Raw genomic sequence first — 20,428 nt, 5'->3', positions numbered from 1 at the left:
CAGGACTCCAGAGTTGGGAGAAAACGTCAAGGGAGTCTAATTTGGTCTCCCACTCTATGACTGTTCTTTCTAGTGGGGACTGTCCAGTGAGAGGAAACTTTCTATTCCGTGGAGTAGCCAGCACTTTCCATCTTTGGGTGCTTGTGACTGCTGGAAGAATCTTCCTTGAGAAGTGGGTATGATGCAATTAAATAGAAAATGTAAGTATGTGGACAATATGCAATCCCATGTTCTGTTGTCACCATCAAAAATTGACAAGATGACATAAGAAGTAACCACAGATAAGGAATTTCCAAATAATTCTGGAAACTATTTTACAAAACCTTCAGGTTAGAAATTCTTTTCCCATGAACAAACCAGCACGTTTATAAGATATGCTTTCCTGCATGAGCACAGGACACATCATTTGGCGCTCTTCCAGGCAGGCATCAAATAAGAACCATATCTCCTTACATAGAGATGTGTAAATGAAATAGAAATGTCTGCAGCTATACAAGTGTGGGTTATTGGCATAATGAAACTTAAAGCCTGACTTTGAGTAATTGTGGACAGAAAGAGAATTTTCCGCTATTGCTCCATCAAACTTGATACAAGAAAAGGTCAAGACTGACATAGACTGGCACAGGGCTGAGAGAGATGCAGGTTGAGAATACCAGGATGCAGTAGAGAACCGGACCAACACAGAGGCATACCCTTTGGCAAAATCTGACCAAGATTTCTCTAATTGTGGCTACTTTACTCAGCAAATACTATATTTACTGAGTCCATGTTATGCACTAGCAACTGCACTAGGGCCTGAGGATTTAGCAATGAACAGGGAAGTGGGAGAGCCCCTGCTTTCAAGGCCACCGTTCTGGTGGAAGGAGATAGAAAACAAACAAAACCTACATGAGCAAAAGATCAGATTATGACAAGTGGTATCAGAGAATCAAAACAGAGTGATATAAAAGAGGATAGCTGGTGGATACTCTAGTTTGGATGATCAGGTAAGGCCTCTCCGAGGAGGTGACGTAAGAGCCGAAATCTTAATGTGGAAGAAGGAATAAACCAAGTGGAGATGAGTGGTAGGAGTATTTCAAACAGAGGAAGCAGTTAATGCAAAGTCTTAATATAGGAAGGAGGTGGCCTTCCAGAGAAAGAGGAGTACAGCCAGTGGGGATGTGGGATGCGGAGTAAGGCGAGGCCAGAGAGGCCGGCCAGGGACAGATGACGTAACTGCGAACCCGGGTTAGGAGTTACAACATTATTCTGGTTGCGGAGAAAAGTCACAAGAGGATTTTAAGTAGGAGAGCGATAGGATCCAATTTATGCTTTGGAAAGATTGTTCTGGCAGCCCTGTGGAGCGTGTACGTGGGAGGAAGAAATGGCAAGAGTGAAAACAGCCTGGCGAGGTAATCAGGTGAGAGACGATGGTGGCTTGGATCCGGGTTATAGTGGTGGGGATGAGGAGAGATGTGGATTCCAGATATATTTTTGAGAGAGAGGCAACAGGACTTTCTGATAGATTGAATGTGGAGATTTTCAGCCTGAGCAGCTGGGTGGAAGATGATACCCTTTAGTGAGATGTCAAAGGCAGGGTGAAGAGCACGGTTGGGCTGGGTCCTGCAAAACTGTAGTATGCCCTGCTGTACTACCACTGCCACAGCCAAAGCTTGCAGAATGACCTTCTTGCCTTCAGCTTCTCAGCCTCGTTCTCTGGGAGGAAACCCCTGCTGCCCCTACTCTGCCCATGGAAGAATCTCTTCTCAGCCTTTGCATTATTGAGCTTGACCTTTTAATGAATAAGTTGCTGCCCCTGCTGTTTCTTTCCAGAGCCTCTGAAGTGGGCTTTGTATAGAGTAGTTGCACTCCCTCCTGGAACAGAGGGTGAGCACTGTTTCTGGGAATCCCACAGGCATCCTGACACAGGCTGCTCCAGGGAAGCACACCACGGGATAACTAAAAATAACAAGGAATTCTCCTTCAAACATTTCTGTGTTGCCCCCAGCCATACTTCCATTTATCGACATCACGGGACAAGACAGATGAGGTGACAGGTGCCCATAGTTATTTGGGTTACTGGTTACACTAACCCCAATGAGAGTTTTGGAGCCTGTAGGCTCAGTTTAACCCTGTCGAACAAAAATCCCCAAATTTCACATGAAGATCTCATCCTATGTATGCTAGTCAAACCTCTTCCAAACTTTGTCCCAGCAATTCCCCTTATAAAAAATAATCGTAGTAGATAATAGTTGTTGAGCACTTACTCTGCGTCAGGCATTTTGCTAAGCACGTTACATGGATTATCAGCTTAATCCTCAAAATAAGCATTTGAATAGGTACTATTATTGTCACCATTTTACAGATAGTGTGACTGAAGCTCAGAGAAGAGGTTACTTGCTCAAGATCACACAGCTAGTGGATCATAGAGCCAGGATTTGAACACAGTTCTGTCCTCAAAGCCATTGTGCTGAAAAAACACAACGAGCACACAACGGTTGTTAGAAATGAAGATGTTCATTGCTGCATTGTTTATAATGATGAAGAATGAAAATAAAACATCTGATAATATGGGAAGAGTCAAGTAAAGTATGTAAAGCTCATATGGGAGAATAGTTTTCAGCCTTTAAAATCATGAATTTGAAGTAAATAAGTATTGTGAGGAAAGTTTCATTATATAATTCACAAAAAAAGATTATATAACTATATTTAGCATTACGTAATGTTTCTAAGACGTCTGTACCCATATGTATGCTTTGATAAAGGAAGGGCATACACCGAAATCTCAAGAGAGCTTTATTCTCTGGGTGGTAAGATTATGGGTGATTTTTCTTTTCTTTTTCTTTTCTGTGTGTCCATGGTTTATGCAATGATCATCAACATGAATGTCTACCAAGTACAGTATGTGCATTATCTCATTTAATTCTCAAATCAACACTACAGTCCCCAGTTAACAGATAACTTGCCACAGTAGATAGGTAGGAAGTAACAGAATTTTAAACTAGACCGACTCCAAAGCCCAGGAAAAAAATTTCCTTTACATGCTGTGTCTAAATTACTTTTATAGTCAGAAAAATAAAACCACAAATGAGAAATGACACTTGTAGGCAGTTAACTAACCACACAAAATGAATGGTTGGGACAATATGTGAGTTCCTTGGGACTTGTGACTAGAGAGGAAAGCAGACTTGAGCCAGCCTTGAAAAATGGATTAATATTCTTTGAAATTCCTTGCAGAATTTAGTACATGATAAATACTTCTTAAATAGAATTTCCTTCAAGCTTTTTGGGTATTGAGGCAGAATGGCGTGCTCCAGGAGAAATCTGAGGCTCCTCCTGTGGGAGATGCAGGGCTCGGCTTTACTGGAGCCCATCCTTTGACTGAAATGCACTATGGCTGTTTGCAACACATTAGACACGGGTCAAATCCTCCTCCACAGCATCACTGACAGACTTCCACAAAGCGTGCAGAGCGTTAGCAAGCACAAATGCTCTCTGTAGAGAGAAACTTCATTTAAATTAAATAGCAAATGTAAACTGGTTTCAGAATCAGGCTAAAAGGCCTCAACAACGTGATTCTGGTGGATAAAAATGTCTTAGATGTAGCTGGAAAAATATTGCCTCTACATAGAGTCTTTGGGAATGTTATACAGAATATTTATCTGTGAGTATTTCTGGAGTTATAAATATTTTTTTATTGATAATGAAAATGATTCTTCCTGCCAGCCCGGGGAGAATGGATGACTGTTGCTGTCTTTTCTCATTTTATAGAGATGTCCATCTACTCTGGTCATTTGTCTAGAATTCTAGAAGTAGAAGTAGCTACTTCTAGGTGACACCTTCATGTTTGCTCACAGAATGTGGTACTCTGCTTTGTCAAGTTAACCCCTGAGCTGTGTAATTCCTCAGCCAGGAATCATCAGCATAAGCACCTAACATTTGCAGGGTGTAGCAGACACTTAAAAATGCGTGTTGAGGAAATGAATGAATGATGCATGATTATAAAAAGTTGTAGATACTCCTTCACTCCTTCACACAGGCCATGGCCAGGGTTACTGGCAGTTCAATGGACAGTGTTTCTTATCTTATGGTGTAAAATGTGCTTCTTCCTTTCTGGGTGCCTTTTGTCAGTTATCACGTTTACAGGTGGCTTGTTTGGTTATGATACAGCCCGTGCAAAAATACCCAGACACTGTTTTGCTTTTGAATCTAGTGCTTATGGACAGTGAATGAGCTGGGACTGGTGCTCACTCCTCTAAGCCTGCTGTTCTGTTACTCGTGGACTGATACCCCTGGTATTGCCCCTGCAAAAGGTGTGAAGCAAGGAGCCTGCTGTCTGTTTTTTAATCATGCTCTTGTCCTTCTTATCATATATGACATAGTGTCATCCTCAGAGCTCCAGGAAGGCTTACAGGGCCATCTGGGATTTTCCCTAAGGGCAATTATTCAGGCTCTCTTACCTCTTATCTCCCCTCTCCAAATCTTGCTTTTTCCTTCTTTTTGCTCAACAGCTGTCTCCAGAAACAGGACAGTCAGCTATTTCTTGAGGCTTTGGTTAAAATTTTGTGTGGTAGGAAGAGGTTTTACTAAAATAATCTTTGAGGATCATCATTACATATGCTTCTTTATCGTGCCTCACTGGTAGATCTCATTCAGTGAGTACTTCATGCATGATAATTCTTTTATTTGTCACAATGAATCCTGTTACATATACGTAGTGTTACCATCACCTCTGTTTTCAGATGGGGAAAGGCACAGAAAGATTAAACAACTTGATAGAGCCAAGATTTGAACCCAGGTAGGCTAGTTGCCTACTTTTAACCTGCACTTTTAACATCCATGCTCTGCTGGCTCTTTACAGATGATGGAGAGTTTGGCTATATCTCATATTTATACCTGCCCCTAAAGTCGGAGCCATTTATAAATTTTCTTGTCTTCAGTCCTCATTCTTCTTTTCTGAGTTACACAAGCTGCAATGAGAGCTTTATGATAGCATTTGAGGGGAGTATCCAAGTAAACCTATCATCAGGTGTGAAACGTTCTGTCTATTAGTTGATCTGGCAGAGTGGTTGATTGGACCTAGCATAACTCCAACGGCAGCCTGACTGGGCAGCTACAGACAGGGAGGCACTTGACGAGGCATCCTAATTCTCTAGTTCTGGGTTTATTTTCAAGAGGAAAAAAAAGGTAGACCTAGATCCATTCAACTCTGCTGCTGTTTTACTCCCCCACTGAAGACTTGCCAGTCAACTCCTTCTCTTCCAATTTTTCTCTCCCTTTATTAGAAGCAGATCAGCCTTTCCAAGTAAGAAGTGAGTTTCCTGGCCCTCCTGCTCTGGGTGGCTCTTATTCTGTCTGGAATACTTCCATCTGCTGCTTCATGGTTGCCATATCCTCCTTACATACCTGCTCAAAGGAGCCTGCCCTGCAGGCATCTCTGGCCTCTCCATCCTCAAGATCTCAAGATGCACAGCCTGGCACGCTAGTGCAAAAAAGTCATAACATTAGGAACAGACAAGTGAGAGGTGGGTAAAATGGTGGGTCAAGTAGATTCTAAATAATATTCCAATTTTGCCCTCTTATAACTTGTCAACTTTGAACAGGGCAGGAGTGGGAATCCCTCAGTTGGAAAGCATGATCATGTAGCCACCATCTCAGAGTCCAAGAAAACTACGCTATGCCCAAGCATAGGACTGAATGGGTTGGCTTATGCCACTTCAATGCAAGTGCATTAAAAGGAAAACAAACAAAAAGCTAGAAAATCAATATTACCGCACTAGTCCTTGTTCCAGGCATTTCTACATGCATTATCACCTCTAATCTTCATAATAATCAAGTGAGGTAAGTGTTATTGTCCACATAGTATAAGTGAAGAGAGTAACTATTAATGAGTTTAAGTAGCTGTTCAGGGTTACAAGAGTAGTTGGTGACAGGCAAGGTTTGAACCTGGGGTTTTGACTTTCATCATAGCAATCTCTTGAATTCACGAGTAATTGTTCAAGCAAGTACCAAACTTTGCGACTGGGTTTACTTCAAATGCTCTCCAATTAGATAACATTTTTAGATACAATTATTTTCCATGACGAGTAGATTAATCAAATGTAATCACTGTGGATGATCTACCTGATTAATCTTATCCTTCCCAATTTCAGATGAGCTTCTGTGGAACTCTCCTTGTCCTTCAGACTGACTTATGTGATTAAGTGCAGCGACACTGGACTGCTTGGGTTCAGAGGATTTATACTTCCTGAGCTCCTGATCCAGAGAATCTTCTATATTGTCTATTTTTTTGTACTCTGTATGCTGGGATTCATGTCAGAAGGTCTTTAGGGTAATTCTAACCAACTTTCTTTGGAGACTGTCACCTTGCCAACATCCCTTGCCTTCACAGATATTCTTCCTAGTCCAGTCTCATGCCTTTATCTTCATCCACTTCATTCCACTTGCCTGAGTTATTGTAATAACCTCCTAAGTGGTCTCTCTGCCTTCAGTTTCTAAACTTGCATGCTATTACTTTTGTTCAAAAACTCCCCTACCCATCCAAGCCATAGGCAATGTCTACGGAAAAGCTTAAATTCCTTACTATGTGTTTAAAATTCTTCATTAACATAATTTTCTAGATGTATTGTTTTCTACACACCCCCTCAAGATATTTATTCTTACCAAACTGGCTCTTCGCTGTTCCCAGGACATGTTTTATAATTTCCTTCTCTCTGCCTCCTGCCGTATGCTGGACCTGAAAGCACCTTGTGCCCCTCTTCCCTTGGCGACATCCTACACCTTCCTAGCCCAGTTCAGATTTTGCCTCCTTTGTGAGATCTTTCTCAGCCCTTACAATTTCACATACTCCTTCATTTCTGCTTCTCTTGCAATTTGAATTTTTTTACTATTGCAGCATTTAATAGTTTCAGCCTTGACTTACAGTGGCTTATAAAAATATGAGTCTGTCTCACCATCCTGTAACTTCCTTAAGGGAAGGACCCTTTCTTCTTCATAGCTGTATCTTCTGCAAAGCTTAGCACAGCACCTTGCTAACAATAGGTGTTCAGTAAATGCTTGACGACTTAAATATATTCTGATGAAGCTAGTTTCTAAGTGTGTGACAAAGGTTATGAAATCATTAAAATGGGATGTTTAAGAAGTAAGAGCTAAAATTATTTTTAGATTCTGCTGTCATACTGACATAATGGTATATTTGATCAGACGCTTTCTTTAATGTAATTCCTTCTGAAACACCAAATTTCTTCATGCAAAGGAACTCGCTGTAATCTGCTCCTTATTCTAGATGTCACACTTTGTTTACTTGATGAGTATTTTAGCAGCCTTTGGATAAAAGCAAAATAACTTGACCTAACCTGAGGAAAGTTCATTCTAATGCTTTGTTGTGATCTTCTTGGCTTGTAAAAACTATAAGTTGTTCTCTCACGGCAAAAACATTCTCTAAACTGCCAATGAGATATAATTCCTATCAAAAATTGATGACTGGGGGCCCTCAATTCTCACTCTTTGCTTTCCTCCAGATTTTCTTCTTTCTTTCTTTCTATTTTACACTTCTGATTTTAAAAAAGGGCTTGTTTGAATGCTAATGTATATATCTCATAATATGTGATATATATCATATATACATATTTATTATATATCATTTTACGTAAACCGGCAGTGGAAAAAAATGCCAAAGAATGTCAGATTTGGAAGATAGGAATAATACTTTTATTGCACAGTGAGATTAAAATGAATGTACAAGTACTATGAAAATCATTTTTTAAATTAACTTATGGTCCTTTTGGCCAAATTCCGACAGACTGAGACCAAGAAGAGAGTGGCCTTCAGAATCAATCACATGACACACTTGTGTATGTAACTCACCAGAGAACCTGTTTGGTCCGGGCTTATAGATAGACGAAGAGGCACATGGAGAAGGTGAAATGTGTTCTGAGAATAACAATGAAAATGATAAAGCTGTGGAAAACATGAAGAAGAGGTCGCCAGCATGGATCAGCCAACAGTAAGAGGGCTTCCCTCGAGGCAAGGTTTGGAACGTTGCAGCTCTGTCTGCAACCAGCCCTCCCTCGCCAGCCCAGTCGTCAAGCAGGGCTTTTCAGCATCAGGCACCTACTAGCTGATTGCAAACCATCATTTCTCCTTTACAATCCCGCCAGGACCTGATACTGACCTCTTCTCCACGGAGACTACACAGAGTAAACCCTTCCCCCTTCTCCCTTTGTCTGTGATCATCAATGTGACACTTGCTTGTGACTTTATCTGTATTTCAGTGGTTTTTCATCCTTGTGTCAAAGTCCCTGATTAGAATCTGGTACAAGGGATTTGTCCTGCACTCAGAAATTTGCACATAGTCCCCAAAGCTTTGCATATAATTTTGGGGGTTTACAGACTCCCTGAGTCCAGTCCAGAAATTCTAAGTATATAATCCCTTCACTAGACCATAAATTATTATGAGGGCAGAGATAAGACTTTATTCATATTTGTATTCCCAAGGAACCTGGCATGTAATAAATGCTCAGGAAAGGCTTGAAGAACTAGCAAAAATAAGAAATTTGGACAATTATGTTGGAGAAGAAAGAGGGAAGACCTGCTGTGTTAGTTATAAGAATGTCTGTTACATTAGCTCCTATGACTATTGGTCTCTAGCACCATTGAGTATACAAAAAGGAGAAATAGGATTAATTAGTGACTGGACATAATTAAGCTTGCTATAAAGGAAGACTTCCCAGTAGGAAGGTGGGTGGTTTCATATTGAAGTGAGTTTAAAAGAAAGGTGAACTTCTCCAGGTCGATTTTAGAGCAGCGTTGTTCTCTGTTGTGGGACAGAGCAGCACGAAGGCAGGAGGGCCAGGCTAGGGAAGGACCAGCCTGGAGATTCCATGGTGGATGTTGCCTCCACTACACACAGCGGCTCTGCAAAGCACCAAACTTCAGAATGAACTCTGCCCCAAGGGCTTAGAGCCCTAATCTGAGACCAAACAACAGACTGAACAGGACCCCAAATCAAATGGACACTAGGTGACCAGAGCGACATTGGAGGTACAGAGGGGAATCCACTAAGAGGGGTGAGGTGGGGGCTGGATTTAGGGAGAGTTTGATGACACAAGGTATAAAAGCTTGTTTGAGGCAACCAGGATAACAAGCTAACAGGGAATAACAGAAAGAAAGAGGCATCTGTTATAGCAGGACTTCGTAAATTTCCACTCCCCACTCATCCGTCCAGCCCAAAATCTATGCTCAAGGTTAGGAAGCAATGGAAGTCATCCCAAAGACCCAAGGGATTTTACCAACGTTATTCCAGGGCAACGTTATTATTGACAACTCTCTATTTGTTTTTCCTACCCATTTCTCCTGTACGACCTTCTCTGGTTCTCCCTTCCTCTCATTACCATCTTCCTATTTCTTTTCCTTCCAACTACTTTTTTGTTGCTTTTCCAGGTGTTGCAGTCCACTGAAAATAGAAATATCTTGGTGCTTCTGCCACCTGTATGACTCTGGGCAAGTCACTTTGCCTCTCTTAGCCACATTTTGTCATCTGTAAAATAAGGACATTTGACTACAATTTCTAAATTGTCATGGTCTAAGGATGGCTCATGTCTACCCTTCCTTTCACTCTTCTCATTTCTCGTATCCCAATTTTTGGGCCCTGAGAGGGCATCCCTTAGGGCTAAAGTGTTTTTATGACTATTAGGGCATAATATTAATAATAATAATAGATGTGGCAGGTTGTATTTTCCAAAGATGGCCACCACAATATACTCCACCCACATGCTCTCAGTATAGCATGGCACTGACAACTGACATTCCTCCAATCAGATGGTGAGATCTATGTCGCTTCCCCTTAAACTTGGGAAGGCCCTGCCACTGCGTTGACCAGAAGAACATAGACGAAGCGACACTGTGCCAATTTCTGGGCTAAGTTTTTAAGAAGCTTGCACCTTCCAATTCTTGTCTTTTGGGATACTGACTCATGGAAGCCAGCCTGCATCCTGGGAGAAGCTAAGTCACCAATGGAGAGGTTCTGTGCTGGGCCAACAGCCTCTGCTGAATTCCCAGCCAACAGCCAGCGTCAACTGCCAGACCTGCGAGTGAAGAAGCCTTCAGATGTTTCTTTTCCAGCCTCCAACCATTGTGTCACCCCCAGACTCAGAGCCTTCCCAGCTGAGGCTTCAGACATTATGGGGCAGAGATAAGCCGTCCCCACTATACACTTTTCAAGTTCCCGACCCACAAATCCAGGAGCATAATAACATGGTTGCTGCTTTATGTCATTAAGTTTGTTGGTTTTTCAACCCAGCAATGAATAAGTGGAACAATAGCTAACCTCTATTGAGTATTCGCTGTGTGCTTAACAGTATTTTAAATGATTCTGTGTAACAGCTCATTTAACACTCAGAACAATCCTATGAAAGAGGTACTGCTATTCTCATCCTTTATTGAAAGGAAACTGAGGCAAACAGAAATTAAATAACTTGTCCATATTTACACATCTGGTAATCCAACAAAGGTAGCCCAGCCCTAGGGCCCTTCACACTTAACTGTTATGCTGCCATGCTACTCAAAAACAGGATTTTGGGGAAGATGCAGACATATTTCAACCATAGTTTATATCTGGAGGAAATCACAGGATCAGATATCTGGTATCTTGGTGATCAGCTAAGTGAAAAGTTAGGAGAAGGTGCTTGATAGGTGTTAATTCATTTAAGCATCAAAGGAACCCTGCCAGAGAGGAAGTGTTATCTTCCTTTTCTTTTGGATGAAGAAAAAAGATCCAAGGAGGTTATATAAATTGTTCCTGTACATACAGCTGGTTGGGGGAATACTGAGATTTGAACCCAGGCCTGTCGGAATCTAAAGATTGCACTTATCCTGTTAAACTATCCACCTTCCCACCAGGCCATGTGGGCAATAAGGACTGGAAAGATGAAGAGATAAGGAATAAAGTAGAGAATACATCTTTTCTCGTTCTCCAAAGGTCCTAACTGTCATAAGAAAAACATAACATCACACTGTAAGCTCCTTGAGGAATGGGATTGTGCTTCACTTTTTTTTTTTTAAGATTTTATTTTTTCCTTTTTTCTTCCCAAAGCCCCTCGGTACATAGTTGTATATTCTTAGTTGTGGCTCCTTCTAGTTGTGGCATGTGGGACACTGCCTCAGCGTGGTTTGATGAGCAGTGCCATGTCCGCTCCCAGAATTCGAACCAACGAAACACTGGGCCGTCTGCAGTGGAGCGCGCGAACCTAACCCCTCGGCCACGGGGCCAGCCCCCTGTGCTTCACTTTTGATTTCCCACTACTTACCATAATATCTGGTACATGGTAGGTACTTAGTAAATGTTGTTTAATGTATAAGTATGACTATTTTATAGTTATATGCTAACGTGGACTCATTATTCAGGTTTACTTATTATTCAGATTTATTAACATTCATTTATTCAATAGATATTTATTTAGCACCTGCCATGTCTCAAGTAATAGTTTATCCTGTAAGGATATAGTTTTCAACAAGGAAAACAAGGTTCCTGCTCTCATGAACCTTAACTTTTAGTTGGCAAGCAAACAAAAAAGTGTGTGTGTGTATTATACACATACATTATATATATAAAGTATGAATGAGAGTGAAATTTAAGTGAGGGGCTGAATGACTAGGAGACGCCCATGTAAAATCTGGAAGGAAAAGCATTCTAGGAACCAGAAACAGCTCATGTATCAAGTGTTTAAGGAATGTAAGAAAGCCAGTAGACTCTTGGAACTGGGAACGAGCCCAGCATGTTTGAGGAACAGTAAGAAAACAAGTAGGCTGAGGAGAAGGGAGAGGAGAGTGCGATGAGGGGTGAGAGGAGTAGCAGGGGCTGGATTTTATTCTAAGGATGGTGGGAAGTCATTGGGTGTTTGCAAGCTGAGGGTGCCGGGATGCCATTTACACTTTAAAAAAGTGACTGGATACTGTGTGGAGCATGGATTGAAGGGGCCAAAGTGGAAACAGGGAGACCCATTTAGAGGCCGTTGCAGAAACCCAGGCAAGAGATAATTAATGCTGCTTTGGACTCGGGTGGTAGCAGCAGTGGTAAGGAGAAACGGACGGATGCTGGATCCTTTTGAGAGGCAGTCAGTATAATCTGTTATTGTGTTGGTTATGGGGGATGAAAGAATGAAAGGAATCATGCAAGGCTTCTAGTTTCGGGTGAAGCACTGGGGAGGATGATGATGCTATTTGATGAGGTGGAGAAGATGGTACAGTTGGGGACCAAGCTGGAGGGGAACATAAGAGACACAGTAGTACAAGACACATCACCAGACACTAAGCGAATACTTAACAAGGGCTGTTATTTATCTAAAATGTGATCACGTATATACTAGGATTGTATGTATCTATATTGTATATATCATGTATATAGCTAGGATTGGAACTCATATTTGTTCGACTAAGAATACTGTTTTTCGTTAAACCACACTGCCTCCCAGCGCCACCCTGTTTATCCCCTGGGTCTTTATCCTGTCTCAGTTTTTTCTAAATTTGCTGCCCCCTGCTGTTCATTCAATGTAACCACCTGTAGTTATGAAGGGTGTTCCTGAAGCTGCCATGTTCAATTAAACTCCACAAAACCTATTGAACGCAAACTAATTACAAGATTCTGTGGAAGGTGTTTGTGGGGAATATACATGAAGAGGAGACAGGCCCTGCCCTCAAAGGCACTGTGGAAGTGACAGACTTATTTTGAGCAGAGGAATGAAATGCTTTAAGAAGCACAGAGAAGAGGTGAGGGAGGGAAACCCCAAAAGGAGGTGGGTCGGGCTGGGATTAGGGAGGTCTTCTGGGAGGCTGTAGCATTTGAACATGATCCTGAAAGGTGGGCAGAAGTTGCAGGAGAAATGGCACTCCAAACCAAAGAGATAGCTTGAGCAAGGGCAGAGTAAGGTAAGCGGGTCTCTGGAATATAGGGGTGGTGGGGTAGTGGTTAGAGCCAGAACACTGAAGCAAGAATGCCTCCGTCAAATTCTATCACTGACCTCCTGTGTGACCTCAGGCAAGTTATTTAACCTTTTTGAGGCTCAGTTTCCCTTTCTGTAAAATGGTGATAATAATAGTATTATTTCCTAGGATTCTCATGAGATATAAATAATTTAATGAATTTGGAAGTGCCGTAAGTTACCTGTGGATAATTGCAGGGGAAGGAAAGCCAGAAAGTTGGAACCAAGTCTTGGAGGGCCTTGAATGCCATATTAAAGATTTTCAGCTTTATTCTGTAGGCCACAAGGATCCATCAAAGGTTCTCTGAGCAAGGGAATGAGTGATCTTCCAAAGATAATTCTGGCCTCTAATGTAGAGAAATAAGAAGTACGTGACTGGTTAGAAGGCCATCAAGTTTCCTCACTAAAGGGCATGAGAATTTTCTGAGAATATGTGTGTCTTCCGAGTTCCTGTGAATGTATGTTTTGCCTTGTATCTTCGTTCATTCACAAATGTTATAACCATATATCCAAATGAATCAAAGGCATCTGATTTACCCTGTTGGAAAAGGGCGATGGCTATGGCTGTGTTTATTGAGGGAAATATTTTAATGTTTCTAGAAATGCTTCAACAGTGGAAATTTATTTAGTGTAAAATGTCACATTAGCTGAGACTGCGGTTCACCAGATCAGACAAATTTCTGTGCAAATATTTTTCTAAGGTAGAAATAAGAAAAGTCACTCTCTTGTTCAAAAATTAGAATAGAAATACTATCACTTGGGGCAAATAGAAAATAATCTTTCTTGGTCTCATTGAATGAGCAGATTAACCCAAAGGCAGTCCCCCAACCTGTGAAAAACTTTCCTCCCAGGCTGCCCCTGAAAGAAGATAAAAACAAGGAAGGGCAAGGGGATCAGCATACTGCATACTTTCTTTTGAGCCTAAGAAAATTTGTGTCTCTTTCACCACAGCTACTCTTTTAACACATTGATTTTTTTTTTCTTTTTAACCTGAATTAGTGAGATTACTTCCTCATAAATGTTTTATAAGAAACTTCAACAATAACTCGCAGGAAAATTGCCTTAGCAAAAATCGAGCAAACTGATTCAAGAAAACAATACTTGCTATCTGCAAAGAAATATATAAAACTGTTTACTTTATTTGAGCATCATAAAAGTAGAAGTGAGTGTGCTGAGTTCCAGAATCCATAACATCACCAAGCTGAGAAAGTCATAAACAGAGGAATGAATTATCTGACAAGATATGTACCTGTGTGACCCAATGACTGTGCTCAGATTTAATACAGCATCTGAGTGAATGTTTATTTGCATTATTGTTACTAGTGTCTGTTGTTGTTGTTTTTTTAAGCAAGCATTTACTGTCTTCTTTTAACATGCATCTTCACAACACATTCTCCTAGACAGGGGGAAAAAAAACCTGTGGCTTGATTCTTTGGACTGTGACCTAACTTTGGATGAAAAACAAATTTTATTACTTCATAAATTTCTAGCAGTAATTTTTTGGTTTATTTTGAATTCAAAAACGCAAACTATTCCAAGAGAATTGGATTTTGGCCGTTGTATTGAGATATGAAGTATCTGATTTATAAGGCTGTACCTTTGTCTACCACTGGTTGAAATCACTAACTCTTTTACTGCTTTGTTGAATGATCAAGTCCCAAGGGTGGTGACTTTTGGCAATCTGCTTACATAAGCTCATACCTCTACTTTTTTTTGTGTTTTCCTGTTTACTTGTTCTGCTGTTATCACAGTAAGAAAATAGCCTTGGCTTTACCACTCCACTTCTATGTCCATGATCATAAAAAGCCTGATGGATCAATATGAGGCTCCTAATGTATTTTTTCTGTCTTTTTCCTTAAAGGTTTGCAGGCAGAGTATTAAAATGTAGTTGAGACATAATCCATTTCTAGTATCTGGTCCCCAGAAAGTGCTTCCCAGGGAGAGTGAGGGTCTACACATGGTTCCTTCATGAAGTCCAGCCGTGGAGCTTCAGTCCAGTGATTTCATGGGACTTTTTCTTTCTCAGGGGTTAGAAATTGTTGAGCAGATGTTTATGGCATCCTCCGTGTGCATTCTAAAGCACTGTCCTCATCTGAATGTTTAATTCTCATTGTGAGGCCAGGATCAAATGGCTGAGAGTTTATTCCATAGCACATCGGGAGTGTGCTCGCAAATGGTTAACAACAGGCTTTGGGGGTTGGGGGATAGCCCTGCTTTGTAGCATTTGCTGGTTTCTAAGGTGTAAATACTCCCACCAAGGCCAAGTTCAAGATACCCAATGACATCACTGATTGTGGAGTTGGGAAGCGATGCATAATAGCACATGATTATGTAGTAGTTCCATCACACAAATACAATAGATATAAATAATCTCATGATTATGGATAATAGTAAAATGTAGCAAAATAATTAGGAAGTCGTGGGGTTTGAATTTTTATTATCTTCATTTTTAGCAAAATTCATTTAGTTGTAAGTTTACATACATTTTACTCATGGCTGTTTAACAGCTGGCTAGCAAAATTCCTTGACACTTAACAATTGAGTTTGGGGAGCTGATGCCAGTGGGCTGGTGTATTTGCTTTTCTGATCAAAACATTACCTTTTTCTAGGTAAATGATCACTTCCACAATGCCTCTAGCCTCAGGGGAGAAATCCCTGCAGCCATTTTCTGAAAACCTGGCTACATTTACAGAAAGGTGGTGGAATGAGCTCTTCCCTCAGACTCTCCCTTCTAAAATGCAACCAAAAGGACATTCAAACACCAACAAAGGACACACACACAACACAGGAGACGTCTGGGAGACCCACACAGCCATACACCTGAAGGTAGCGGTGGGGCTGGATCCTCTAGAAGAAGTTGAAGCTGCTCAGCAGGAGCTCTGCAGGGAGAGAGGGCCCAGGGCTAGGGTCGGTGGGAAGCTGGGGAGAGACGCCTCATCCCCATCTGGTGCTCCAGCCCCACATTCTCTGGGAGAGCAGCAAAGTGAGATAGGGGCCAGCCAGGGAAGGTGCACAGCTCAAGAGAGGTGCTCTGTTCCTTCCCGGTGCTCCAGCCCCACGTTTGTCAGGAGAGTGACACAGTGAGAGAAGGGCCGACTAGAGGAGGGGCACAGCTGGGGAGAGGTGCCCTGTTACCACCAGGCACTCCAGCCTCATGTTCACAGGGAGAGTGGTGAAGTGAGAGAGGGGGCCAGTTAGGAGAGGTGTGCAGCTGGGGAGATGTGCACAGTCTCTGCCTGGCATTCGAGCCCCAAGATCTCCCAGAGGGTGGCTCAGTGACGGGGAGCCAACTGGAGGAGGCGCACAGCTGGGGAGAGGTGCCCCATTCCTGCCTGGTACTCCAGCTTCATGCTACTGCCCCGTGTTCACTGGGAAAGCAGCACAGTGAAAGAGGGGTTGGCTAGGGGAGATACACAGCTGGGGAGAGGCACCCTGGTTCTGCCTGGTGCTCCAGTCTCATGCTTCAGCTGCATGATTGCTGGAAGCACTGCATGGAGAGAGAAGCAGTGGCAGGTGGAGCCCTGTGAGCACCCAGAGCAGAGAGAGAGGCAGCAGTTGAGGGAGGCATGCAGGGATAAGAAAGTGCTCCTTACCCTGCCAGGCACTCCATTCCTGCAATCGCCCAGAGGTTCACACAGGTGAGAAGTGGAGGCTGGGGGAAGCACAGGGGAAGGAGAGCACCCCTTTCCCTGCCCAGTGCTCCAGGTCTGCCATCGACCAGAGCATTGTACAGTGAGAAAAGCAGCCAGTGGCTGGAGCTGGGGAGCCCTGGATCATGCTGGGCCCAGAATACAGTGCCTGATCATCATGCAGTGGAGGCATGTGGCAGCAGTGACCAGATAATAATGCCATATGGAGGCAAAAATCCACAGCATCAAGCAGTATGAGAAAGTAAATTAAATCTCCAGACCAGAAGGAACATGACAAGTCCCCAGAAACCAACCCCAAAGACACAGATATCCATAATCTAAACAACAAAGAATTCAAAATAGCTATCAGAAAAAACTCAACAAGTAACAAGAAAACACAGAAAGACAAATTAATGAATTCAGGAGCTTTTTCACAAAAGAGATTGAAATTTTAATGAAGAACCATTCAGAATTGTTGAAGATGAAAAACACAATGGATGAGATTAAAAATAATCTAGACTCCCTAAACAACAAAACTGACAATATGGAAGACTGAATTAGCAATTTAGAAGACAATACTGTAGAAATAATTCAGAGGGAGGAGAAGACAGAACTAAGACTAAAAAGAAATGAAGAGGCTCTCAGAGAAATATCCTACTCAATTAGGAAATGCAACATAAAGATTATAGGTATTACAGAGGGGGAAGAGAAGAAGAATGGAGCAGAAAGCTTGTTCGAAGAAGTAACAGTGGAGAATTTCCCAAACCTGGGGGAAGGAGATGGAAATCTATGGGAAAAAGTCTACTAGAACTTCCAAGTATGTTAATGTAAAAAGACCTACTGCAAGGCATAAGTAGTAAAGCTGGCAAAAGTCAATGACAAAGAAAAAATATTAAGGGCAGCAAGGCAGAAGAAAATAACTTACAAAGGAACCCCTATGAGGCTTTCAGCACATTTCTCAGCAGAAACTTTACAGCCTAGGAGAGAATTGAATGATATATTCAAAATCCTGAAAGACAAAAACTTCCAGACAACAATACTGTATCCAGAGAAATACGTTTTTCCCAGATAAACAAAAGCTAAAGGAGTTCATCGCCACAAGACCCCTACTACAAGAAATCCTCAAGAATGCCCTTATACCTGAAAGGAAACAAACAAACAAAAAAAGCAGGAAAAGGGCTACAAAGCCTTGAGCAAAGAGATGAATAGGTAGGCAACAATCAGAAATCGGCAGCTCTCTATCAGATCAGGTTGGTAAACAGTTAACTTTTACATCAAGGATAAAGAAAAGGAAGACACCAAAATAAACATTATATCATCACTTTAACCACAAATTCACAACACAAGATGGAATAAGATATGACAATAATAACTTGGAAGAGGAAGAGGAAAGGGATGGAATCAGTATAGTCTAAGGAAATAAGAGGCAATCAGAAAATGGACTATCTCATCTATAAGACTTTTTATACTAACCTAATGGTAACTGCTAAAGAAATTATTAGAACAGAGACGTATATGATAAACAAGGAGAAAATGAAGAAAACAAATACAGAAAACTACCTAATCAAATCAGTAGCCTGATATACACAGGACAAGAAACAAAGGATATGCAGAAGACCTAGAAAACATGTGATACGATGGCAGTATTAAGCCCTCATATATCAATAATCACTCTAAATGTAAATGGACTGAGTTCTGCAATCAAAAGACACAGAATGGTAGGATGGATTAAAGAACAAGAACCAAAAATGTGCTGCCTCCAGGAAACACCTCTTGGCTCTAAAGACAAACATAGGCTCAGAGTGAAGGGATGGAAGACGATACTCCAAGCTAACAGCAAACAAAAGAAAGCAGGTATTGCCATGCTTATATCACAGAAAGTAGACTTCAAGATAAAACAGGTAAAGAGAGACATAGAGGGACAGCATATAATGATAATAGGGACTCTCTACCAAGAAGACATAACACTTATAAACATATATGCACCCAACACAGGAGCACCAAAGTACATAAGCAACTATTAACAAGCCTAAAAGGAGATATTACCAACAACACAATAATACTAGGAGACCTCAACACCCCCACTTACTTCAATGGATAGATCATCCAGACAAAAAGTCAACAAGGAGATAGTGGAATTAAATGAAAAACTAGACCAGATGAACTTAATAGGCATATATAGAGTACTCCATCCAAAAACAGCAGAGTGTACATTCTTCTCAAGTACACATGGAACATTCTCAAAGATAGACCATATATTGGGAAACAAGGCAAACCTCAATAAATTTAAGAAGATTGAAATCATATCTACTATCTTCTCTGACCCTAATGCTATGAAACTAGAAATCAACTACAAGAAAAAAGCAGAGAAAGGAACAAAAATATGGAGACTAAACAACATGCTACTGAACAACCAATGGGTTGTCAAAGAAATAAAAGGAGACATCAAAAAATATTTTGAGACAAATGAGAACTAAAACACACCTTACCAACTCATATGGGATGCAGCAAAAGCAGTCCTAGGAGGGCAATTTATAGCAATACAGGCCCATGTTAACAAACAAGAAGGAGCTCAAATAAACAATCTTAAACTACATCTAACAGAATTAGAAAAATAAGAACAAAGAAAGCCTAAACTCAGCAGCATGAGGGATATAATAAAAATTATTATTATTAAAGGATCAATGAAGCAAGGAGCTGGTTCTTTGAGAAGAGAAACAAAATTGAAAAACCCTTAGCCAGACTCACTAAGAAAAAAAGAGAGAAGACTCAAATAAATAAAATTAGAAATGAAAGAGGAGAAATTACAATGGATACCACAGAAATAGAAAAGATTATAAGATAATACAATGAAAAACTATATGCCAACAAACTGGACAATCGAGAAGAAACGGATAAATTCTTAGACTCTTACAACCTCCCAAGACTGAATGAAGAAGAAATAGAGAATATGACTAGATCGATCACAAGTAAAGAGATTGAAACAGGTATCAAAAACCTCCCCAGAAATAAAAGTCCAGCACCAGACAGCATCTCAGGAGAATTCTACCAAACATTCAAAGAAGATTTATTACCTATTCTTCTCAAACTATTACAGAAACTTGAAGAAGATGGATATAATCCTAACACATTCCACGAGGCCAACATCACCCTGATACCAAAGCCAGATACGGACAACACAAATAAGAAGAATTACAGGCCAATATCACTGATGAACATAGAGGCAAAAATCCTGAACAAAATGTTGGCAAACCAAAGACAGCAATACATTAAAAAGATCATACACCATGATCAAGTGGGATTCATACCAGGGACACAGAGATGGTTCAACATCCGCAAATCAATCAACGTAATATACCACATTAACAAAATGAGGAAGAAAAACCACATGATAATGTCCATAGATGCAGAGAAAGCATTTGACAAGATCCAGAATCCATTCATGGTAAAAACTCTCAATAAAATGGGTATAGAAGGAAAGTACCTCAACATGATAAAGGCCATATATGACAAACCCCCCACCAACATCATACTCAGTGGGGAAAAACTGAAAGCCATCCCTCTGAGAACAGGAATAAGACAAGGGTGCCCACTCTCACTACTCTTATTCAACATAGTTCTAGAAGTTTTGGCCAGAGCAATTAGACAAGAAAAAGAAAGAAAAGGAATCCAAATAGGCACTGAAGAAGTGAAACTCTTGCTGTTTGCAGATGACATGATTTTATATATAGAAAATCCTAAAGAATCCATCGGAAAACTAATAGAAATAATAACTACAGCAAAGTTTCAGGGTAAAAAGTCAGCTTACAAAAATCAGTAGCATTTCTACACTCAAGAAGTGAA

The sequence above is a fragment of the Equus przewalskii genome, unplaced genomic scaffold (assembly GCF_037783145.1).
Source record: "Equus przewalskii isolate Varuska unplaced genomic scaffold, EquPr2 ChrUn-3, whole genome shotgun sequence".
Taxonomy (NCBI): Eukaryota; Metazoa; Chordata; class Mammalia; order Perissodactyla; family Equidae; genus Equus; species Equus przewalskii.
The sequence above is the reverse complement of the archived record's forward strand: the minus strand, read 5'-3'. Positions refer to the sequence as shown.